This window comes from Neophocaena asiaeorientalis, unplaced genomic scaffold (genome assembly GCF_003031525.2).
Source record: "Neophocaena asiaeorientalis asiaeorientalis breed wild unplaced genomic scaffold, Neophocaena_asiaeorientalis_V1.1 scaffold175, whole genome shotgun sequence".
Lineage (NCBI taxonomy): Eukaryota > Metazoa > Chordata > Mammalia > Artiodactyla > Phocoenidae > Neophocaena > Neophocaena asiaeorientalis.
In genome coordinates, this window is record NW_020175390.1 from 1,528,445 (window position 1) to 1,554,644 (window position 26,200).

Genomic DNA, 26,200 nt, shown 5'->3' on the forward strand with positions numbered 1-26,200 from the left:
AGGTATGTTTCCAGAGTCACTATTCCTAACAATTGCTGCCCCCAAATTCACTTTCATATATGACTTCATAATATTATGGCCAAAACAGAGTTAAATGCCAAAAGAGTAATGTAAAAATGGTAATAAACATTTTTTGCAAATTTGCTTTGTTTTGAAAATAAAGCTAAGATAGCTTCATGGTATGCTATGAAGCAGGTATCATTGTTAGCACTATTTTTCAGCCAAAGAAACAGACATTTAGAATTAGTAAATAATTTTTTATGGTTAAAAGAGGTCATGTTGCAAAGCTGAAATTGAAATCAGGTAAGCATTAACCAAAACTTTAATCGTAATCGAAGTTTCCATGGTACTATAATCAAACAAACAAACAAAAAATAAAATAAATAATTCTAGCCATTACATAATTTGAAAAAGCTATTATCTAATCAAGTTTCAATAATTCCCTTTGTGCTAGAAATAATATATTAGCTTAAGTGAACAAATGGATTTGCAGAAAATTTGTCCTTTTGCAACCAGACTCTCAGGATGACCCTCATGATCCCTATTTTCTGATATTCATGCCTTTATGTGATCTCTTTCGAATGTCGGCAGAACACGTGACTTGCTTCTAATCAACAGAAAATGAGAATCATGTCAGGATATATATGATTATGTTTTTGCTACTAAATGATTGCATTTCATAAAATTGGAGAACCCATCTTGATGGAGTTTCTTTCTCTCTTCCTTGCTGAGTTTGAACAAGCAAGCAGCCATTTTTGGAAACCCTCTTGGCAAGTAACTGTGAGAGGCCTCTAGTCACTGAGGGAAGTCACTGCCTGACAGAAAGAAAGATGATTGAGTCCTCAATTCTAAAGATGCAAAGAACTGAATTCTGCTAAAAATTTGAGTGAGTTTGAAAGTGGATCCATCCCTAGTTAGAATTCAAATGAGACTTCAACCCTATCCTACATGTTTATTGAAGTCATGTGAGGTCCTAAGCAAAAGACCCAGATAAACCAATGCCTGACTTCTGATTCATAGAAAATTGTGAAGTAATAAATATCTATTGTAACAAGAGATAAATAATAGAGCTCCTTAGTTTTTCATTTTAGATTTCTCACTAAAAGTGACATTGGGTTGATTGTCATTCATGAAGTGTCCCTCATTTTTATTTTAAAATGCTTATAAGACACTCTTAAAGATAATCCATGCTCATGTACAGAAATATACCACAACTCTGAAAACAAAACCAAAAATATGCTATATGCTTCTAAATATAATCTTTCTTAAATATAAATCATAATGACACTTGTAAACTTCAATGGCTTAAAACAATACTAATTATATGACTCATAAGTCTATGGCTGTTTTAGACATTCTCCAGAAACAGGATATGCCAGCTCCTCCCACCCCCAAATGTCAAGACAGATGATCGCACACACAGAAAAAGAGGACATAAAAAAGTTTATTACTTATATAATGAGATATTTTGGTAAGAGCAGGGCAGGAAAGGTTTCCAAGCTGGCCTAAAAATGGCTGGAGAGTGCATGGAAAGGAGACTGGCTTGGGTTTTCACAGTGGTTAGGGAGTGGCACCAGGGTGTGTTTCTTGTGTGCAGCAAAGGGCTTATATGGTTTTAAATTCTGTGAGCACCACAAGAGGAAGTACACAGATATTCTTATCAGCTTTCTGAGATTTGAGACAGAAGGGAAAGACGAAGAGATAAGGCCCAAAAGTTGTCAGCAGCCAAATATCAAACAGTCAGACTCATTATTACAATGATAGATTGAGTAGATTTTTCTGATTTCAGCTCTGATCCCTCATGTGTCTGTGGCTACCTGTAGGCAGCTCTGTTGACTGCTGATCTAGAATGGATGTCTGGAAAACTGAGCTCTCCTCCAACATCTGTTCCACAGTAGAGGAAGAGACCCAACAGGGAGGCTTGAAGCACTCAGATATTGAAGGCTACGGCTTAAAACTAGAAACCTGAAACTTTGTAATATACTAACTAAAATAAATCATAAGCTCAACTTAGATTCAAAAAGTGGAGGAGACTCCTTTTCTCGATGAAAAGCATTGCAAAATCAATTTGCAAGGACATGATTACAGAGAGTAGGATAATTAAAGTCATTTTTGTAAACAATCTACTATAGAGATGACTAGAGGAAAACATTAAACTATCCATATTTTATTTCATGGCATGCAAATTTGAACACATTGAATTTAACTGAAACAAGGGAAAGAGTCATGATTTACACCTCACCATTCAGTCTTCTAACCAAAAAGAATAAAATTATACTAACCAAACATTTAAGTGGCCATCTTTTTGCAATGTAAGTTGATTTTCAATCACTCAGATGCTATTTCTCCCCTGCAGGTTATTGAATAATAGTAAACAATGAATAGTGACTGAAATCATTTTAAATTAACCTATTCAGAAATGGCAATTTCCAAGGAAAAGAATTCAAAGCAGAGGTAGGGGATGGTGAGATTTATAGAAATATTAATTAAATTAAGAGGTAGCAGCACAAAGAGGAAGATTCCTAGGAGCAGGGTATCAAAGGATTGCATTTTCTCATGTATTTTATCAACTCAGAGAATTAGAAAATGAAGCAGTAGTATAGTGATTTTAGTAGTATCTTAATAGTGCATGTCTGGACAATGCTAAAAAGTACAAACTTAATTGGCTGCATCTAAACCTGCCCAACAATTATAGTTTAATAAAGGATCCCACTGTAATACTAGAAGTTAAATCTAAGCCAAGTTCAGGCTTCACACGCTGTCCTTTGGGAAATACAACACTATGGTTAATCTCACTTTATCTGAAAATTAATTGTATGATACATATCACCAGGGAACTTCTGAAAAGATATTCAAACATAAAGGAATGGGTTATTTTAGAAAAGAAAATACCATAATTTGAGATAAAAGAGAATCTTGAACATGATGATTAAATCAACCTATTAAGCAGTAACATACTTAATGGTAAATCACTAGCAGCAGTTTACTAAAAACTTGAAAATAAGAAGGGAATGCCCACCACAGTTATTTAATGATGTCCTGCAAGAAGAGGAAGAACAATGGAAAAGACTGATAGATTTTGGCTAGTTGCTCTAATTAAGAGAGGATGTGACTTTCTACTTGGAAAGATTATAGGAAGCTAACGTATCATTAGAACATATACAATAAGAGTTGGACACACTACTCTGCTACAACATAAAATTATAGAAGTCAGTAACTCTCATATATATCAACGATAATAGGATAGAAATTATATGTGTTTAGAACAAGATAGAAACTAAAATAGAATGAATATTCCATTTCACCAAATAACCCAAATGACACGTTATTTCCTAAAAGTTTCCTAGAAGTTAATTCCATTATAAATATTCAATACTGATCAAAATATAATACACAATATGATTGAATACTTGTCTAAATTAATACTATAAATGATTCTGAGTAAGATTTCTATTTAAATGTACTCTATCACCATAAGCCTGTTTTTCAATTACATAAAGTTACTCCAAAATTTCAACACAAACCCAAAAGAAATACTAGATGTCAAACATATTTGAAAAAATGTGGGCTAGTTTTACTATCTTATGTTTAAATATGTTATTTCTTTATAAAAGGTAAAGTAATGATGTACTAGAACAAAAAAATAAACCTATTAGATCAATGAAAATAATAGAGAACCTAGTTGTAGAGCATTTTGTTGAATACAAATGTAAGAGAATATCCACATACTCAGACATTCATACACACACAAACCTATACAAACACACACACACACACACACACACACACACACATCCCTAGAGTATAACAATACTTTAAAATGGAGGTTATTCTTGTATGTTCTATAAATAATAAATAATATTATTGTAATTGTAAGGGAAATCATAAAACTGTGTGATTCACTGAGTATACCAAGTCTTCAGATAATTTTAATATTCTTTACACTCTATTTTTCAATTTTTCTACAATGAATAGAACACACAATTTATACTCTAATTTCAGAAAAGAAACAATAAATACTTAAAAATAATTTGAAAAGTGAATTGAAAACTTAGAAGAAAATTATCATACTTGAAATATTCAAAGTGTAATTTTATTATCAGTAAAAATATAAAACCAGAGTCTCGGTGATTTTGTGCCTGAGTTAGAAAATATATTATGCTTGCATACTTTCTTGTATGAAAGAGTTCAGCATGTTTATCTTTTTCTTTACTTATATTCAATTCACACATATACATATCAGAGAAGGGAAAAGGAAGCTGGCAAAGTGAACCATTTCCTAGAAATTAAAATAAATATAAACGTTCTGGGAATGGAAATTTTTCCATAAATTAGTGGTTCACAAGTCTGATGCAGAATTCTTTCAGAGAGACCTGAGGTCAAATGTATTTCTAAAATAACGCTAAAACATTATTTTTTTTTTTCAACAATATTCTCTCATAATTGTAGAGTGGAGCTATCTAAATGCTACATGACTTTGATGGGGTAATTGCTCTCATGACTAATGGATGTGAATGGAATTGTGTACAGTATATTCTTATGTTTCCTAGAATATTCTGAAATAGACAGTGCATAGGTAGATGATATGTAGGTAGAAATATATATATATTGTTTTCAGAGATTAATTCTATTTTTTTTCAGAGTTCATGCCATACTCTTACTAGCTATGTGCAATTATAACTAGCATGATCTCTGTAATATTATTTTCCAATAATTCATCATTATTTGGAAACCCCCAATTTTTCTGCATTTATGTGGAAATACAAACAATACATAGTTTTCTTGCCTTGCAATATTTTTTAAAAATTGAGGAAACTTTTAGGTATCTGAAGCTTATTTTTTAGAATTTTAGTTAGGATATATTTTCTTGCAGTTAAGAATAGATGTTTGGCTTAGAAAGGGAGATTAGACGACTTGGTTTCTCAACTCACATTTGTAGCATCTATGTATAAAGTTGCTGAAGAAAGATAAAATGAGTCCTCTCTATTAAACATAGACACGGTTTGTGCTTTAAAAGTCAAATATTGTTATACCTTTACAAAGGATACATGGAAATGTCCCTGAAGCATCTTACAATTTTTAACTTATATCTTGACCCTGAGTACACATCTTTCCAAATTGCTTTCTAATATAGCTATATTGAGGTATAAATGATGTACAAAAAAGAGCACAAATTTAGTGTCTACAATTTGATGAATTTGATTACATTCATACACCGTGTGTGTGTGTATCACAAAGATTAAGGAAATAAACATGCACATCACCTCCAAAAGTTTCCTCATGCTCTGTGTGTATGTTAAGAATACTTAACATGAAATCTACCCTCTTAACAAATTTTTAAGTGTTTGATCAAGCTACTCCACCGTTTGTTAATTGCAGGCACTATGTTGTACCCCAGATGTCTAGAACTTATCCATCTTGTATAACTGTAACTTTATACCCACTGCACAGTAACTCTTATTTTCCCTTCCCCATGCCTTGGCAACCATCCTTTATTTTCTGCTTCTACAAGTTTGACTATTTTAGATAACTCCTGTAAGTGGAATAACACAGTATTTGTCCTTCTGTGACTGACTTAATTCATTTAGCATAATGCTTTACAGGTAGAGCCAGGATTTTTTTTTTCATTTTTAAGGCAGAATGATATTCTATTGTATGTGCATACCACATTTTCTTTATCCATTTGTCTATTGATGAATATCTGGCTTTTCATATCTTGTCTATCATGAATAATGCTACAATGAATGAAAGTCCTCTTTTTTTTAACGTCTTTATTGGAGTATAATTGCTTTACAATGGTGTGTTACTTCCTGCTGTATAACAAAGTGAATCAGCTATATGTATACATATATCCTTATATCTCCTCCATCTTGTGTCTCCCTCTCACAATCCTACCCCACCCCTGTAGGTGGACAAAATCATCCAGAGCTTATCTTCCTGTGCTATGTTGCTGCTTCCCACTAGCTAGCTATTTTACATTTGGTAGTGGATATATGTCCATGCCACTCTCTCAGTTCATCCCAGCTTACACTTCCCCCTCCCCGTGTCCTCAAGTCCATTCTCTATGTCTGCACCTTTATTCCTATCCTGCTCCTAGGTTCTTCAGAACTTTTTTTTTTTTTTGAGATTCCATATATACATGTTAGCATACAGTATTTGTTTTTCTCTTTCTGACTTACTTCACTCTGTATGACAGACTCTAGGTCCATCCACCTCACTACAAATAACTCAATTTTGTTTCTTTTTATGGCTAGGTAATATTCCATTGTGTATATGTGTCACATCTTCTTTATCCATTCATCTGTCGATGGACACTTAGGTTGCTTCCATGCCCTGGTTATTGTAAATAGAGCTGCAATGAACAATGTGGTATATGACTGTTTTCAAATTATGGTTTTCTCAGGGTATATGCCCAGTAGTGGGATTGCTGGGTCTTATGGTAGTTCTATTTTTAGTTTATTGAGGAACCTCCATACTACTCTCCATAGTGGCTGTATCAATTTACATTCCAATCAACAGTGCAAGAGGGTTCCTTTTCTCCATACCCCCGCCAGCATTTATTGTTTGTAGATTTTTTGATGATGGCCATCCTGACTGGTGTGTGGTGATACCTCATTGTAGATTTTTTGTGTGTGCGTGTGTGTGTGGTACGTGGGCCAATCACTGTTGTGGCCTCTCCCATTGTGGAGCACAGGCTCCAGACACACAGGCTCAGCGGCCATGGCTCATGGGCCCAGCTGCTCCGCGGCATGTGGGATCCTCCTGGAGCGGGGCACGAACCCATGTCCCCTGCATCAGCAGGTGGACTCTCTACAACTGTGCCACCAGGGAAGTCCCCTCATTGTAGTTTTGATTTACATTTCTCTAATGATTAGTGATGTTGAGTATCCTTTCATGTGTTTGTTGGCAATCTGTATAACTTCTTTGGAGAAATGTCTATTTAGGTCTTCTGTCCATTTTTGGATTGGGTTGCTTGTTTTTATGATATAGAGCTGCATGAGCTGCTTGTATATTTTGGAGATTAATCCTTTGTCAGTTGCTTCATTTGTAAATATTTTCGCCCATTCTGAGGGTTGTCTTTTTGCCTTGTTTATGGTTTCCTTTGCTGTGCAAAAGCTTTTAAGTTTCATTAGGTCTCATTTGTTTATTTTTGTTTTTATTTCCATTTCTCTAGGAGGTGGGTCAAAAAAGATCTTGCTGTGATTTATGTCTATGCCTATGTTTTCCTCTAAGAGTTTTATAGTGTCTGGACTTACATTTAAGTCTTTAATCTATTTTGAGTTGATTTTTCTGTATGGTGCTAGGGAGTGTTCTAATTTCATTCTTTTACATGTAGCTGTCCAGTTTTCCTAGCACCACTTATCGAAGACGCTGTCTTTTTTCCATTGTATGTTCTTGCCTCCTTTATCAAAGACAAGGTGATCATATGTGCATGGGGTTTTCTTTGGGCTTTCTAACCTCTTCCATTGATCTATTTTTCAGTTTTTGTGCCAGTACCATGCTGTCTTGATTAATGTAGCTTTGTAGTATAGTCTGAAGTCAGGGAGCCTGATTCCTCCAGCTCTATTTTTCTTTCTCAAGATTGCTTTGGCTATTCAGGGTCTTTTGTGTTTCCATACAAATTGTGAAATTTTTTACTGCAAACAGTGACAGTTTTACTTCTTCTGATTTGTATTCCTTTTATTTATTTTTCTTCTCTGATTGCTGTGGCTAAAACTTCCAAAACTACTTTGTATAATAGTGGTGAGAGTGGGCAAGCTTGTCTTGTTCCTGATCTTAGTGGAAATTGTTTCGCATCTTCACCATTGAGTACAATGCTGGCTGTGGATTTGTCGTATACGGCCTTTGTTATGTTGAGATAAGTTCCCTCTATGCCTACTTTCTTCAGGGTTTTTATCATAAATGGGTGTTGACTTTTGTCAAAAGCTTTCTCTGCATCTATTGAGATGACCATATGGTTTTTCTCCTTCACTTTGTTAATAAGGTGTATCATGTTGATTGATTTGCGTATATTGAAGAATCCTTGCATTCCTGGAATAAACCCCATTTGATCATGGTGTATGATCCCTTTAAAGTGCTGTTGGATTCTGTTTGCAGGTATTTTGTTGAGGATTTATGAATCTATATTTATCAGTGATATTGGCCTGTAGTTTTCTTTTTTATGACGTCTTTGGCTGGTTTTGTTATCAGAGTGATGTTGGCCATATAGAATGAGTTTGGAAGTATTCTTCCCTCTGCTATATTTTGGAAGAGTTTGAGAAGGATAGGTGTTAGCTCTTCTCTAAATGTTTAACAGTATTCGGCTCTGAAGCCTTCCGGTCCTCGGCTTTTGTAACAAACAAGGAAGATTTTTAATCACAGTTTCCTTTTCAGTGCCTGTAATTGGTCTCTTTTTAGTTTCGATTTCTTCCTGATTCAGTCTTGCAAGGTTGTGCTTCTCTAAGAATTTGTCCATTTCTTTCAGGTTGTCCATTTAATTGGCATATAGTTGCTTGTAGTAATCTCTCATGATCCTTTGTATTTCTGCAGTGTCACTCCTTACTTCTCCTTTTTCATTATAATTTCCATTTATTTGAGTCTTCTCCCTTTTTCTCTTGATGAGTCTGGCTAATGGTTTATGCATTTTGTTTATCTTTTCAAAAACCAGCTTTTAGTTTTATTGATCTTTGCTATCATTTCCTTAATTTCTTCATTTATTTCTGATCTGATATTTATGATTTCTTTCCTTCTGCTAACTTTGGGTTTTTTGTTTTTCTTTCTCTAATTGCTTTAGGTGTAAGGTTAGGTTGTTTATTTGAGCTGTTTCTTGTTTCTTGAGGTAGGATTGCATTGCTATAAACTTCCCTCTTGAACTGCTTTCACTGCATCCTACAGGTTTTGGGTCATTGTGTTTTCACTGTCATTTGTTTCTAGGTATTTTTTTATTTCATCTTTGATCTCTTCAGTGATCTCTTGGTTATTTAGTATCATATTGTTCAGCCCCCATGTGTTTGTAGTTTTTACAGATTTTTTCCTGTAGTTGATACCTAGTCTCATAGCGTTGTAGTTGGAAATGATATGTGATATGATTTCAATTTTCTTAAATTTCCCGAGGCTTGATTTGTGACCCAAGGTATGATCCATCATGGAGAATGTTCCATGAGCCCTTGAGAAGAAAGTGCATTCTGTTGATTTTGGATGGTATGTCCTATAACTATCAATTAAGTCCACCATTTTAATGTGTCATTTAAAGTTTGTGTTTCCTTAATTATTTTCATTTTGGATGTGCTGTCCATTGGTGAAAGTGGGGTGTTCAAGTTCCCTACTATTATTGTGTTACTGTCGATTTCCCCTTTTATGGCTGTTAGCATTTGCCTTATGTATTAAGGTGCTCCTATGTTGGGCACATAAACATTTACAATTGATATATCTTCTTCTTGGATTGATCCCTTGATCATTATGTAGTGTCCTTCTTTGTCCCTTGTAATAGCCTTTATTTTAAAGTCTATTTTGTATGACATGAGAATTACTACTCCAGCTTTCTTTGATTTCTATTTCAATGGAATATCTTTTTCTATCAGTCTGTAGGTGTCCCTAGGTCTGAGGTGGGTCTCTTGTAGACAACATATATACAGGTCTTGTTTTCGTATCCATTCAGCCAGTCTATGTCTTTTGGTTGGAGCATTTAATCCATTTACATTTAAGGTAATTATCAATATGTATATTCTTATTACCATTTTCTTAATTGCTTTTGGATTGTTTTTGTAGGTCTTTTCCTTCTTTTGTGCTTCCTGCCTAGAGAAGTTCCTTTAGCATTTGTTGTAAAGCTGGTTTGGTGGTACTGAATTCTCTTAACTTTTGCTTGTCTGTTAAGGTTTTTATTTCTTTGTCAAATCTGAATGAGATCCTTGCTAGGTAGAGTAATCTTTGTTGTAGTTTTTTCCCTTTCATCATTTTAAATATGTCATGCCACACCCTTCTGGCTTGCAGAGTTTCTCCTGAAAGATCAGCTCTTAACCTTATGGAGAGTCCCTTGTAGGTTATTTGCTGCTTTTCCTTTGCTGCTTTTAATATTTTTTCTTTGTATTTAATTTTTGATAGTTTGATCAATAGGTGTTGGTGTGTTTCTCCTTGGGTTTTTCCTGTATGGGACTCTGTGTGCTTCCTGGACTTGATTGACTATTTCCTTTTTCATATTAGGGAAGTTTTCAACTCTAATCTCTTCAAATATTTTCTCAGACCCTTTCTTTTTCTCTTCTTCTTCTGGGACCCCTATAATTTGAATGTTGGTGCATTTAATGTTGTCCCAGTGGACTCTGAGACTGTCCTCAGTTCTTTTCATTCTTTTTTCTTTATTCTGCTCTGGGGTAGTTATTTCCAATATTTTATCTTCCACGTCACTTATCTGTTCTTCTGCCTCTGTTATTCTGCTATTGATTCCTTCTAGAGAATTTTTAATTTCTTTTATTGTGTTGTTCATTATTGTTTTTTGCTCTTTAGTTCTTCTAGGTCCTTGTTAAATGTTTCTTGTATTTTCTCCATTCTAGTTCCAAGATTTTGGATCATCTTTACTACCATTACTGTGAATTCTTTTTTAGGTGGACTGCCTGTTTCCTCTTCGTTTGGTCTGGTGGATTTTCTCTTGCTCCTTCATCTGCTGTGTATTTCTTTGTCTTCTCATTTTGCTTAATTTACTGTGTTTTTTTTTTTTTCCTCAGGCTGCAGGTTTGTATTTCCTGTTGTTTTTGGTGTGTGTCCCCAGTGGGTAAGGCTGGTTCAGTGGCTTGTGTAGGCTTCCTGGTGGAGGGAACTGGTGTCTGTGTTCTTGTGGATGAGGCTGCATCTTGTCTTTCTGGTGGGCAGGACCATATCTGGTGGTGTGTTTCGCAGTGTCTGTGAACTTATTATGCTTCTAGACAGCCTCTCTGCTAATGGCTGGGGTTGTGTTCCTCTCTTGCTAGTTGTAGCTTGCTGGTCTTTGAGTGGAGCTGGGTCCTAGCAGTGAGATGGAGATATCTAGGAGAGCTTTCACCATTTGATATTACGAGGGGCCGGGAGGTCTCTGGTGGACCAATATCCTGAATTCAGCTCTCCCACCTAAGAGGCCGAGGCCTGACCCTGGCTGGAGCACAAAGACTCTGTCAACCACATGGGTACTAGTGTTGGAGCGTCTCCTGCAGAGGCAGGGGGTGGCTGTGGCTCACTACAGGCACAAGGACACTGGCAGCAGAAGTCTGGGAAGTACTCCTTGGTGTGAGCTCTCCTGGAGTCTGCCATTATCCTCACCAAAGAAACTATGAAAGTCCTCTTTAAGGGCATCTGCTTCTTGCCTCTAGCAAAAGCTACATGTGTGATTGTTTGAGTTGTGAGCTAAACTAAATACTCTTTTTCCTCAAGGGAAAGCATTTTTACCGAAAACAAAGTCTTGAACAGAAATCATGGTAATTCAGACCTGGGTGTTTTGCAAACACTTTACAGAGAAGACAAAGTGAGCCACTCACTTTAAGGAAAACAACTTTTTCTGATCATTGCTATTAGCAAAATAAATGTTCTGGGGCAAAAATTAGAATTTTAGAAATTGTCAGCTATGGCTCCTCAACTCTGAAAGAATTTTCCATGAAATAAATGGTAATATTAATAAATGTATATCAACTTTCAGAAGACCTGTATAACTATTGAAGCAATATTTTCCAAAGTAACAAAGGACAAAATTATACTTGTGTATTAGGTCCATTTACAGTACAACATAGACATTGATTTCAGTAGAGTATGACAAGTTCATTGGTATGGTTTCATATTTCACTTATACTGTTTTAGCTTGGATCAGGATGAATATGCACAATGATCTCAGAAGCTAATTAATTGCTAATCCTTTCCTGGATTTCATCCTTTTTTGGATTTCCTTTATATCCTTTGACTAAAACATTTTGTAACAAATTGAATGCAGAAACAGATACAGGAGTCAAGTTATCTTCTATTAAAGCAGACTTAAAGATAGGTGCAAAAACATAAAACAATATAATTCCTCTGAGTAATTTACTGTTGTTTTAGAGAACATCATTTTTTTAATGTGTTGATTGTGTTAGTGATAGGGATAGAGTAGGATAAATTAAATAGTCAGTTTACAAATCCCACTAGGGGATTAAGGACAGAAGGGAATTTTAAGGGAGTTTGGGAGACTGTTGTAAGCTAATGCCCACTTGAGAAAAGAATCTAGTAATGTAACAACAATCTACACTACCTTGAAGAAGACCAGGCGCATCCAAGCTCCATATACACTTCAAGTCACAAGTCGTGATAATTAAAACACAAGACAATACATATGGGGTCTGAATCTTGTTACATGAATTCAAAGAGTTAATAGTCCTGGAAAAGTAGCACTTCTGATGTAGACAAGACAAAAATATAGGTGAAAGGGGAAAGAAACTAGGTGAAAGGGGACATTATACCAAAATCTGAGATAAATTACCATATTTTGGTATATGTTACCACCCTTTTGCTAATATACGTATGATTTAAAAAGCACCATGACAGTCTCCATTATACCATATAGAGCCAAAGGAGAGACTAATGATGTAAGCCTTGACGTCTGCCCAAGAATGAGGAAGAAGGTGGTCTTCTCCCCTCCTCGCTTTTTCTTTGATTATAAAAATGTAGCCCTCTTTGTTCTCCAGGCTGCTGCACTCCCTTGCCAGCCCGCTTGTATCTCTCACAAGCATCCTATGCTAATAAACTCGCCCTTTGCCTGCTGCTTTCCCTCCCACTGAATTCTTTCGGTAACCAGACAAAAGAACCTGAGCTTCAGTAAATCCTGACATGAGGTGAGCGGGTTTTAATCAAAAGACAGGGGGTTCAAGTCTCCTAGTCAGGGATCATGGGTTCAAGTTTGAATCTGAGGTGCGGGTGGGTTAAGTTCCAACCTGTGGGTCCGAGTCACAATCTGAGTTTTGGCTGGGTTTGAGTCCCACACGAGAAGGACTGCAGTTTCATTAGTATGTAATGGGTTTATTCTTGGTATTCTAAAACTGATTCATAGATCAGTTTTAAATCATAAATTTAAAAACTTCCTCACGTTTATTTACTAATACAATACAAATCATATATATATATATATATATATATCTCAAATTAAAAAGCACATCTTTGGGATCATTTTTTTCTCTTTAAGAATATAAAAAGCTTCTGAGATGAAAAAACTTTCAAAACTCTAATTTAAAGGAATATTAACTGAGAGAATTTTATACATAAAAGATTAAAACAACAATAAAAATGACATAAGCCAAGTATGCATAGACATTTTTCCATATCTCTATTAATTATATATGTAATGTCTTGTTCAAAAAGCTGTTATATCATTACTAAATGATTCATAATAAATATAGAATAATTATAAAATGAAGCTATAAGAGTAAACACATATACACCTGAAATGCTTTTGCAAATGATATAATTTGTGAAAGTACTATTCAGTTATACCTCATATACATATATACTCTAAAATTCATAAACTACAAAATTACTTTAAGATCACTTTTATTTGACATTTGACTGGCATAGCCTTTTTTTTAAAAAAAAAGAATAAAGGTAAAAATGTAAAGTCAAAAGTAATTTTCTTGTAGTTTCCATTATAGATGGCTAAAATATACCTATAGTATAATAATATGTGTATAAAAATATTATGCATTTAGATTATTTTGAATGTAGAAATAGTTAGCTTTTACCAAACACTGAGTAGCTATTAGAGCCACAAACAAGGTATCAAGTTTGAAGAAAGATCAATCACCATTTGGGTATGGTTTGACCTTCAATATATTGCTCTCTTTCAGACTTGTCACACTACCCACTGCTGCTCTCAGTGCAATAGTGTGTGTAAGTCATGTTTGCTATAGAATGGCACCATTCCTCTATATTCCCTCCAAAATTCCAGCTCATTGTAGAGGATCCAGTTTTCAGACACTGCTGCAGCTTTGGCTGACAATACAGATACTTTTTATCTTTGATAGCACTGCCCCCAAAATATTTTATTCAAAGAGCTAAATTTACCTTTTGTTCACTTTTTATCGTAGATCTTTCTACCAGCAAGAGACACAGGCATAGGTCTGATAATGACTGTGTACTAAGGAAAAAGACAATCTGAATACTAGGTTCTGAGCATCTTAGAATCATTCCTTTGATACCTGCCCCTTTGACACTCTTCCTTGAACCAAGCTTGTGCTTTGTTTAGGCGTTTTTCATATAATGAGTCATTGCTGGGTGGGTCTTTCAGTTATTCATGTCTAAACAGTGACCCTAGTGAACTAGTGGATATTAAATTTCTCCAAAATTTTTGTATATACCTAAATTCTTGGAAAGCACTCTTTACACTTAATATTTAAAAGAAATAGAATCTAATTACCTCCAGCCACTAGGAATAAATGATTTTGGAACTTGTGTTTTAGTGAATACATAAGTGCATTAGGTATTTATTAATTTTTTATGTGTGAAAAATAGCTCTCTAAAGCAGATATGATTGCCCTTGATAAAACATATTTTCCGTATTTTCTTCATTTTGTTGTTGTTTATGGCTGTTATTTGAATTTTTTTATGTTTTGATTTGATGATATCATATAAGATTTTTAGATTGTCTAATAGTTTAGAAGACACACTGATCTCTTGGATCATCTTTTTGACGTTATTTTACTATAAAATGGGTACATATCAAGCACTATAAATGATAGCTACTCATAGCAGGATGTTCAAATTTTTTCTTTATTAACTTATCAAATATAAATTTGAAACACAAAATAATGTATGTATCATTAATATAGGTTATGAAGGAAATAATACAATATCTTCTCTGAGTTAATCATGAGAATTAGGAAATCACTAGGACCATGGAAGTTATTACTTCATAAATTATATTAATGCTAGATTTGCTTTGCCAATATTCTGGTTAATGCTTTTGAATTCATCTTCATAAGTTAGATGGTTCTATATAATTTATTTTCATTGTACTATTTTTTTCAAGTAACAATGATAACGTCTTTTAAAAGGATGATTTATGTGAAAGATAAGATGATATAAAATGGGCATCATTTTTCCTTAAGAGTTTGATGAAATCTGGGAAGATATTCACCTTGTCCTAGTTTCTTTCTTTGTGGAAATCTTCCTAAGTAGTTCTTCAGTTTTTCTTATAATTGTTCTGTAGCACTTTACTTATTCCTAAATTAGTTTTGTTAAGTTCTTTGGGTACTGTTAATCCCTCTACTATGCAAGAGATGGAAGAAAGGGCCATAAGTGATAAATAGAATAAGAACAATTTTTTAACCACTTTATTGAGATATGATTAATTACAAAAAGTTGTACATTTTTAATGTTTACACAGCTTGATGAGTTTGGAGATAAGTATATATACCCATAAAACCATCAACACAATCTATACTGTAAACATATCTATCACCTCTCAAAGTTTCTTCCTGCCCTCTTGATTTATTATTATTTCCTTTTAAAAAAAATCAGTGCCCACCAGAGTCTTTGAAAGAATAGTTCTCAATTCTAACTTTGTATTAACACATTATTTTATCAGTATGATAACCTGTAGCTTTGGTGAAATAAAACATATACTTATGAGAGAATAGTTACAGTGAAAAGCAACATATGATTACAGTTTCCTATAAGCGTGATAATAATACTGTAAGCATTTGAAAAAGGGTTATATTACAGAGACAATAAGGTATTTCCACACTTATATTGTGGGCATTTAAAAATGTGCTGATATGATAGTGATGTTTCCTCAATCTTCATTAAAGACAGTGTTTCTGAAATGGAACATAAGTATCCTGCTGGCTATGATGGGAAAAAAATCTGTGTTCCACTTCTGGGTACATGCTATTTTTGTGAAGCTGGTCAAGATGCTATCTCACTCTGTAAAATCAGCAAATAAATACTGTAATAATTACTATGTATCTCATTGTTATGTCACAATATCTGACAAATATGGCATTGATTATGTATGTATTGTATGAATGAATAACTGAATCTCAGGAAAACTATTGATAATTTTCACTAAAACATATGGTATACTTATCGATTATATGAAATGTGTTCATGTTTTTCAAGTGCATCATATCAGTGTAAACAAAGTGAGTTTATTACTCAGTCATTGAAATGTGGCACTAGGACGATACAGTTTTCTCAGCTTTCTCTGGTTTTAAGATTTGGAGTCACATGTCTAGTAAGCCAATGGCTAAATGAGGCTAGAATTTGCCTCTCTACTGGTAAACAAGATTTTAATTCAAAGTTTCAGATTGTATTATTCAGGTACATGGGCTTATTAATATACACAAATTATTATACTTATAGGACATACTTATAGGGCTCGGACGCTTCAAATTGGCCTATAGTATAAAAATAAATTCAGAGCTTATGCATATGTTTACCAAACTTATAAACCAAACTTATAAATAATAAGCTTAAACCAGATACCTACACATGCAATTCAGAGGGGAGCCTTTGCATATAGTAGTGTAACAACCAGGCAACAAGAAGCTGACAGTTCAGGGGTTGGTCATTATGTCCACCATTTTAATAAAAGAATGTTGAGCCAATGGCTGTTTTCCACTTAAATTATCTGAATTTCAAATCGAGTTATTTAAAATCATCAATAAACAATGTATGCCCATATTGTTTGTACATGTTGCCTGGATAAATTACAATGATTATGAAGCAAGTTCTCTACATTTTAACTAATATTTAAAAAAAAAAACTTTTCCAACACAGGTATTTATATTTAGTATTTAATCGATTCTAATGCTATCTAAATCCAGAAATATTACTTACAAATTCTCACACGTACGGCAAACATACTAGCATGGTTTTGATTTTGTTATTTTCAAATTTATACTATAATTGAATGTAAATGAATATTAAGTCACTATATGTCTAACTTCTTAGATTTTCCTAAATGTATCTTAACCATGTTAGAAATTGAAGTTAAAAATAATTGATTTTTTTTCCCATGCAAACTGGAACTATGTAAAATAGTTTATCATTTTAAACTGCTTGTTTCTAGTTTGTTCTTCTTGAGTACTAGTTTTTTGTTTTTTGGGTTTTTTTGGTATGTATATAGAAAATTTCAGATAATATTAGTTAAGCTTAAAATAAATTTTGAATTCATTTTTCATATTCTGTAAAAGGCTTTATAAAATTATTAGGTACTACTGAAAATAGACAGAAATATAAAGGTACTGATGAATATAAATCACACTGATTTCAGTTTTAAAATAACATATTTTGAATTAAATTTTTATGTTTATTTGTATATATACAAACCTCTGTACAAGAAACACACACATATTCAGTCTCACATTCTCTCGTGTACAATACATATATATGTACATCTAGATGATTTAACAAAGATATGCTTTACTATTGTTATTCTTCAGCTAAATAAATGAAATTTAGATTTGTTAAACAACATCAAAAACAAAATTTTTTTTTAGCAGAACAAGCAGCACATTCAAACTAAGTTCTGCCTACTAAGAACTGAGTCTTTCACTGCCTCTTCTTAAAATCACAACTGTGTTAAATCTGAGGTAATATTTGATTTTGTTTCTGATTGGTTCAAACACTATAGGATCTTATTTTAATCTCAGAGGCTCCATTGTATTAGAATTTATTGCCCACATTAAAAAGTACAGGAAATTACTTGAATAAAGATGAAGGATGTAGTATTATAATAATGAATATTATGTGTTTCTAATCCAAAATTGACAGTTCCTTTTAAATACATTTTGGGGCTCTGTAATTAGCTTAATTCACAAGAAAAGTGGCATACTTGATTTTTTCTAAGTAAAGTAGTTAATTTAAGTGCATTGAACTTTTAAAAATAGATTAAAATACTTCTTATTCACTTTTCTTAAGACACTTCTTGATTTCTTTTCTTCTTCTGCCCTCCCTTTCCCTTTCCTCCCCTCACTTCTCTTCCCCTCCTGGCTTCTCCTTTCCTCTCCTCTCTTACTTCTCCCTAGTTAGATATCAGCAAGGGAGTTTTTATGTGTTTCTATAGTTAAAATGTTTGCGAGCAATTCTAAGCTGTTACTGAGTGTTAATTTATACAATTGAATAGCTTCCAAATAGCCCAGCCGACATGACAATTTATTTCAGTATTGGGAGAAACTACATTTTTTTGTCCTAAGACTCCAAAGAGGAATATAATGGTGAATAATTAAGTGCAGAACATGGTCTATAGTTAGTAAATCAATTTATGGACTGTTTCTTGAACCCTAAATTGAATATACCATGTAAATATAAAATGTTTCTCTTAAAGACTTAAAATCAAAGGTTAAAAAAGATAGTCATCATTTAAAGTAAAAAGTAGGAGGCATGTCAGCACTGCTCAAATCACTCAAATATATTTTAGTACTGTCTTTTTTCAAATTCATGACAGACAGAATATTATTAAAAATATCTTCAAATCCTGCCCTACTTTCTGGGACCAGCTAGCTTTTAAAAATCAATGCTAGGCTATCTTTTCTGGAGAAAATACATGTAATCTCCTCATTTTGAATAATTCTCTCTCTCTTCCTTCCTTTTGGTTTGCAGGAGGGGTCAAATCAGTTTACTGATTCACAAAGTTTCTTCTAATAAACCAACTGTTCCCAGTATCACTGGTGTGAAAAATACACTTCGTTATCGCTTAGTACTTGTTTCCTTTCTTCTATGGAGGCCCCCTTCCTTTGTCCACACCCTTTCCCCCCATCCTCCCCAAGGGTAGTGATTAATTTTCATTAGGTAAAAATAATCATGGTCATTCCTTTCTGGGTGCTAGTAGTTCATTTAAAAGTGGACATATAATAATGCCATTCTGGTCAAAGGACACAAGGTGGAATCTACAGGGGGATCTCTGGGGAAATTTTCTTCCTTCGCACAAAAGTCAAACTGCTGAGGAAGGCAGAGTAGAGGATGAAAAAAATCCTGTGTAGTGGATGGATGTCTTTTTTTATGTCTCTTAATTAACCTACCTTTAAATAGTCATACCTTCAGATTTTGAAGTAGACTAATGAATGTCTTACTGTTCAAACCATTTGGAGTTGGGATATTAATACGAACACCCATCAATATCCTAAATTGATAGCATTAATCAGGAATTGTATACATTTGGGTCCAAGTAGGATCATGTTGTTAAAATGTAATAATTATAAACTAGTCCATCCTCTTTTAAAATTATATTAAATTTTATGTTAAATTAAGTTGAAACATAATGTAATGTTATTTTTAGATTTTTAAACTGTGTTTACTCCAAAAGCAAATGTGTTCTAATAAAAGTAATTACTCTGGGAATTTTTCTTATATAAAGCTTATGTGTTTTCTGTGATAACCCTTGATTACAAAGTGCATTTCAATCTTCAAGTTTGCTTTGTTTTGCCATTAATTTGATTAAAATAATAAAGTAAAAAAAAAAGATTATCCAATAATTAAAATGAACCAAATGAATTACAAAACATTTTTATTAGATCAAAATTATCTAAAACATCAATGCTTCCATGAGGATTGCAAATGATGTAAAATATCATTTCTGGAAGCATCAGAAATAAAATCCAAACATGTCAGGCAAGATTTCTACACACCCAGTGCCTGTACAACTTACTATCTGATGCTGATGGTTTATAATACAGATTACCTGCAGGAAACCTGCCATATGATTTCGGAGTAAAGGGTAGCTTAGTAACCTTTTTTTATTGTTCAGTTGTTTCAGTTGTACTTCTCTAATTAGGGACCATCAAATTGCTCCTGGGTTTTAGATCAATAAAACTCTTTGGGTGCCTACCCCAAAGGTAAAGAGGTAAAAGAATATTTCTTCTCTGAATATTTTGTAGAACTATTTCTACATTCCACTTGACTTCAGATAAAAGAAAAACTGGTCTATAAAAATTGCTTTTTAATATTACAGAATGAAATGCCACTTAAAGTGCTACCTTTCCAAAGACAGCCTCTGAAAATGACCCCTACGTCCTGTGTGCTAAAAGAAATCACCCTCTTTTCTGCAATGAAGAATTTTATTAATTCCCAAAGTTTTATGATCTTGATTTTCATCATATTCTCCACTGTATTCGTGGCTTTATTCTTAAAAATCAGGACAGTGCTCTGAAACTGATAGCTGACATTTACTTGAATGAAAAGATGCATCATTTAGTGTGAACTTTCATTTTGATCTTTCCATACCCTGATTCCCTTCCAAACATTTCTTTTTCCTTTTTCATAGACTTGAAACCAGTATTTCCTGAACAAGCTCATTTCTTAAGTGACTCATCTAAGAAATAAAATTTATTTATGCCCTAGGTGTCCAGAATATAAACATTGTAATATTAACTATTTTTTTCTAACAGCAGAGTGATTATAAGTAAAGATCTAGAGCATGCACTTAGACTCTGTGACATTCTGCACTTACAATATATAGTTTAATGTGGATGAAATTTGCAAAGCCTGAAGGTTAAATTGACATTTAGATGCCAGATACAGTCTATGGGTGCTATATTCACACAATAAAAAGATGAAGTAAATATTGGTTTTAAAAGAGAATGGTCAAGTTCTATAATTTCTTCCACCCTACTTTAATATGTATAATAGCCTTCAGTTTTTCCATTTAGACATAAAGACAATGAATATATGACTACCACTAACATAATAATTTTCCACAGCACAAATCTATAATTCAACAACTGGCATCTATTTGGAAGAATAACTGGCACACTCTGAAGCCCTGGACAGAATGTCTGTGACTTTAATTAGGCACCTAATTTAAGGAGTGTAATGGGGTTGACAAAATATTTTGGACCCAATAAGTTTGAAATGTAGATACCTACCTTTTTTTAAGGTTCCACTTTTGATATACAAAATGTAAATCATTATTACATAATTTCTTATTTTTGTGACAAAAGATAGATATATCAAAAATAAAGAGAAGATGCTGAGGGATACTTTTATACTATATCTTATATTGTTATTGCAATTCTGCTTGTTTTTACTATGATACCTATTTTCAATTTATTTCTTTTCACACATATATTTTTATAGATACTATTCACTGAATGAAGACATTTAATAGAGTTAAGATGAAATTGAAAAAGTTATTTATGTTTATAATAGTTAAACACAGAGAAGGAAATGTTATAAATATGTATACAATATTACCTTGCATATAATGATAGACACAGAGAAGATAGTATCTTAACCTATACTTCAACGTAGACTTAATTATCATCATAGTCAGTATCATACTACCTACTTTTCATTGTGTAAAATAAGCTTTCACAACTTAAATTACTAAAATAACTCAAATTAGTTCTGTTCTCTGACAAGTGCTGAAACATTTCTGCATAAATCACCGTAGAGTTCTGGAGGCTCTTCCTCTGTTCTGGGGGCCCAATTTGAAGTTTCTTATAAGATAGTGGATTCATTCATTGTAAGATATACACATACAACTCATTAAATTCCAGAAGTTTGGTGAAAATCATGATGAAGTATCTGTTTTCCTAATCCTCTTAAATAAACAAACTCCCTCAGTCCCTCAATCACATCCTCTCCAATTATACTGCTTATATTTCCAATACTCTCACTCTCTGGAATTCTCATAATATTCATTAGTTTGTAAAATTTTGCCCATTTTGGCCTATGAGGGCAGGAACATTGTCCTTTATTATTCACTATTGTGTCCATTATTCACTTTTAAAAGCTTCATATATCATAGGTTTAAATGGGGAATGGTAATGGTGTTCCATAATACTAGGCGTAAGCTTTTGAAAAGATGTGTATTCATAATCTCCAATAATCTCCAAAATACGTGTTCTATGTTTTATAATTATTCAAATTTTATAGGTTTTATGGTTTACTTAAAACTTATTTTAATTGCATTCATTTTAATTATATAATTATATTTTGCAAATGTTTAATTAAATAATTTTAAGTAAATGTTTCAAGATGTTGATTATTATGGGGTGCCTTTTAACATTTTTATTCTGATCCCTGTCCCTTTAAATGTATTTTGTACACGTTAGGATGTTTAACTGATATATTTTAGGGATATTAAAGTAGTAATATACATTGGAATGTGTAAAAAAATGGTTGTTAGGTACCCTATGACCCCAAATTATATTTAAAGAAAAACTAACAACCAGAAAATGTGGCATCCCTAAACCACTCCTCTTGTGGTGTTAAAAAAAAATAGAATACTTAGTTGAGATATTTTTTAAATAAGGAGGACAATATGCCTTCAATGTACGTTTTGTTCAGTGGAGTGAGTGGTTCAAGTAAATTCGTATATGAACACATGAGACAATTCAAATTTTTCCACTGTTTTGAGATGATGATTTCCACATTATATTGAATGAGTGTCAGAATCTTCCAAGTTTCTTCTGAGTTAGTGAGTGAGTTTTATTCAGCCATTTTTAAAAATGTTAAGTAAGTCTCTGTTTGTTAAGTAAAAGCCTCAGTGCCCTAATACAGTGAGCTTAGAAGGAAAGAATGAACATAATAGACATGTGTTGAACAAATTCCTACAAGGTTTTCATATTTTCCTACAAAAATCCCATTTTTTAAATATACTAAACCAGAAGTCTATGTTTTCTACATTAATTATGGCTCATGATAGTGTTTCGAAAAACAAAACACTTCTTAAATTGAATCCTGATTAAGACAAGTATTCATCATACAACATTTATTTAATGATTTTTATAAAATGGAAGAAGTCTATTTCTTGCAGGTTGTAATGATGACCTTGAGATCCATAAATAAAGTTTTAAAGCAAAACTGTATTTTAAGAAAATATTAAATTGATTTCACAGTCACAGAAAACTATCTGAAGTAATATATCAAGAAACATGATAAATAGCAATATTACATTGAGGAAGTTGTCTTCTGGTCTGTCACAGAGGTCATTCTTTGCCTCCATCTGATTTAATATCCTGTTTAACATTTTAATTAAGAATTTTAGAAGAGCAAGTAAATGGAATATTAATAAGGTTCTCATATGATACAAAATGGAGAGGTGTTACAAACTATGTCAAAAACAGAGAAATAATACAAATAGACATAATGAGGTTAGTAGTGGGGATATTATTGAATAAAATGAAATGTATTTGTTAAAGAGATGAGTTAATGTGCATTTCACAATTCAGGCATGTAAGTATAAAAAATGTGTAGATAAAGAAGATGAACAAAGGGAAAAGTCGCGCATGTGGAATACTTGAACATATTGTAATGTTCATTATACAAGTATGTTACCTGGGTTCAAATATACAAATTATGGTCTAAACTAATGATTGCAATACTAAGTCCAACCTAACATTTGCAAGAGTATAAGATCCATATATATTTGATTAAATAATTAAAATATCTAAACAAGCTAAAGCCATTAATAAATAATGTTCAATTCTCCTACCTTGAAAACATATCTTTACAGTCATTGAAAGGTCAGGTGTGATTTTCCAATCCTCACTTCCAAGAATTCTGTCCTGGAACATCATGATATGAGGAGAGCCAGCACCCTGAGCCTCAGTGCCTCTGGGTCTGTACCATATATGACAAGGGGCTTTGCACTTGCCTTTGTGGACATCCGCACCTCACATTTTAGCACCTTCCAAAGGAGCAGCTGCATAACTTTCTCTCAGGCCTAGGAATTAACTCACCAGTACCATGATCTGCCCTCAAGGCAACACATTTTGGGACAAAGCCAATGCCAGACCTAGAGATGAGCTCAGTTTTGTGGTAAGAAGTCCAAAGTCCTGGGAGCCTGGACTGTGGTCTACAGAAGTGACATGAGATCAGGTGTACAAGAACCCTATTCTATAAACGCCTGAACCAGTGGTACAAGATACAGTTAGAAAAAGGCCAGAATATATATTCCACATCAGAGCCAAGCAAATTAACTCTCTTCTCAGCACTTGAAAATTGTACTGTGTGATACAATAACATATAGAAGACACCATTATTGCAACATTCAACTACTCAGCTGACCGAAGGCAGGATATTAGGAATTACAGAGTGGCAATGGCAGGAACATATACAGTTGACCCTTGAACAGCACAGGTTTGAGCTGTGTGGAGTCACTTATATGTGGATTGTTTTCAGTATATATGTACTACAGTACTACATGACCCAGGGCTAGTTGAACCTGCAGATGCAGAACCACAGATATAGATACAGAGGGCCTACTGTAAAGTTATACTCAGATTTTCAACTTCGCCAGGGTTAGGACCCTTAACTCCCACATTGTTCAAGGGTCAACTGTACCTTTAATAGATTACAACTGAGAAAGCTGAAAAATTCGTACTTTTAATTTAAAATCTCATGGTCACAAAGTGTCTTAATTTGGCTTTCCTGGAAACAGAAACTGATACAGGGTTTTAGTTGCACATGGTTTTTTTGAAGGAATTCTCTCTTCATCTCAGGAGAAAGTGAGTGAAATAAACAGAAGAGGGCAAAAGTTGGATGAGATCATAGCAGGGGAGTAGCTTCAGTCTGATTTCATGAGATGTCCCAGAGCATGAAGAGTCCAACAAATTGGCCTCAGCTTGAGGCAAGAGGAAGACGTTAAGTACCCCTGTCAACCAATCATTGACTGTAGTTGCCCCCTGCAGCAAGCATAACCTATTTTATTTGGACAACAGTAAACCTTTGAAAGGAAGGAAGCTATGAACCAGTAACAGACAACCCTTAAAACAGCTAGGATACACTGTCCTAATAAAAGTGATCTAAAGGCAACATCATTAGTCTCCACCATGGTCAATGCATTGTACTGCTCAAATCTGCTTCCTTCTCACATTTAGTTCATTTCATCCAGGCTAAAGGTTGGTCACAACTTAAGAGAAGTTTTACAATAGAAAAGTTATTGCAATGAACTGCAGCACATGCTGCTGCAGTTGGTCTAAGGCTGTAATTGATACGTATCATCTAGTTTTTCTGCTACCCAATCAAGACCCCTCTTACATTTAACTAGTACTTCTACTGGTCTTTGTGGTTGCATAGTGGAAATTCTGATCCCTAAGGATTCTGAGCCTTGGTTACTGTGTATTTATCAGGTGTGTCTATTTACTGACCCATTTACAATTAAAGTTAAGCAGAGAAGTACCAAGAAATACCCACAGGATCTCCTGACTGCCATGTACCTTTTGCCCTGCCCTTGTTATGGAAACAGCAGCCCTCATGATGGTCACAGTTAATTACCTTTGGTAGTCACAGTTAATTACCTTTGGTAGTATAGTAGCTTCCTTCTGAACCAGCTGATCAACTTCTATAAAGAGCCCAAAGACACCAGGCAGCAGTTATAGCTTTAAGCCTAGTTAAAATCTTAGTGTATTTCCTTGTGGAAGTGACCTACTCTACATTCAAAGAGTCTAGAGGAGACAGGAAGCACAAATTAGTCACTGGAATGCTGGTGAGTGGAACCACTGCTACTTCCATTCTTTCATTTCCAGACCCATGTACTCCATCTATTGGAAACAACACACTGTATCACAGCCATTGCTTTAATGATTATTCCACATACTGAATGACAGCATCTCATCCTTTCAGAGATTTGTCTTCAAGTTGGCATTTCAGCTGTTTCTTCAAGAGGCTGTGAACCTGCTTTATCAGACAAACAGCTTCAGGACCGTGAAGTTTGTGGCTGAACCATGGTCATGTGCATGCTGCTGCAGTACTTTTGCTGTTAGGAATCTTTAGTTTGAGGATATTTTATAGGAGATCCCACATTAGTATGTATTTAAGTAGTGGAGCTGGCTGAACCACAGCACAAGTAGAAAGCAAAACTATTTCTAGAGTGAGTGACAATTCAAGATAAGTCATTGGCCTTTCCAGATTCTAAGGAGTTCATTGTAACCAAATTGCCACCAAATAACTGGTCCTCCTACTTGAGGGATTGTGCTGTACTGTGGACTCAGCATTGTTCTCTGGTACTGACAGGTCAGATACTCAGCACCAGCAAGAACGACATCAAGCTGGTTTAAGATTGCGAGCTGCTGGACCTCCATCTATACTACCATGGCTGTTCCATTCATGATCTATGGCATAAGCACTGGGATGCCCAGTGAGGAAGACTGGCTGACATTTAATGACACTTAATTTAATAAGGTGTCTTGTGCACTTGGTGGTTTAATGCCTCTTCTGAAGTTGATGCTCTCTGAAGGGAATTGTCTCTTGATGCAAATATTCACACAGTATATTTTGTGTCTTATAGGTCCATCCA

General features: G+C 33.9%; 1 pseudogene; it reads right to left on the minus strand.

Annotated features, from left to right (window-relative positions):
• Window positions 1–25,985, minus strand: part of LOC112413727 (protein lin-28 homolog A pseudogene) — a 33,053-nt pseudogene extending 7,068 nt beyond the window's left edge.
• Between the last annotated feature and the right edge of the window lie 215 nt (window positions 25,986–26,200).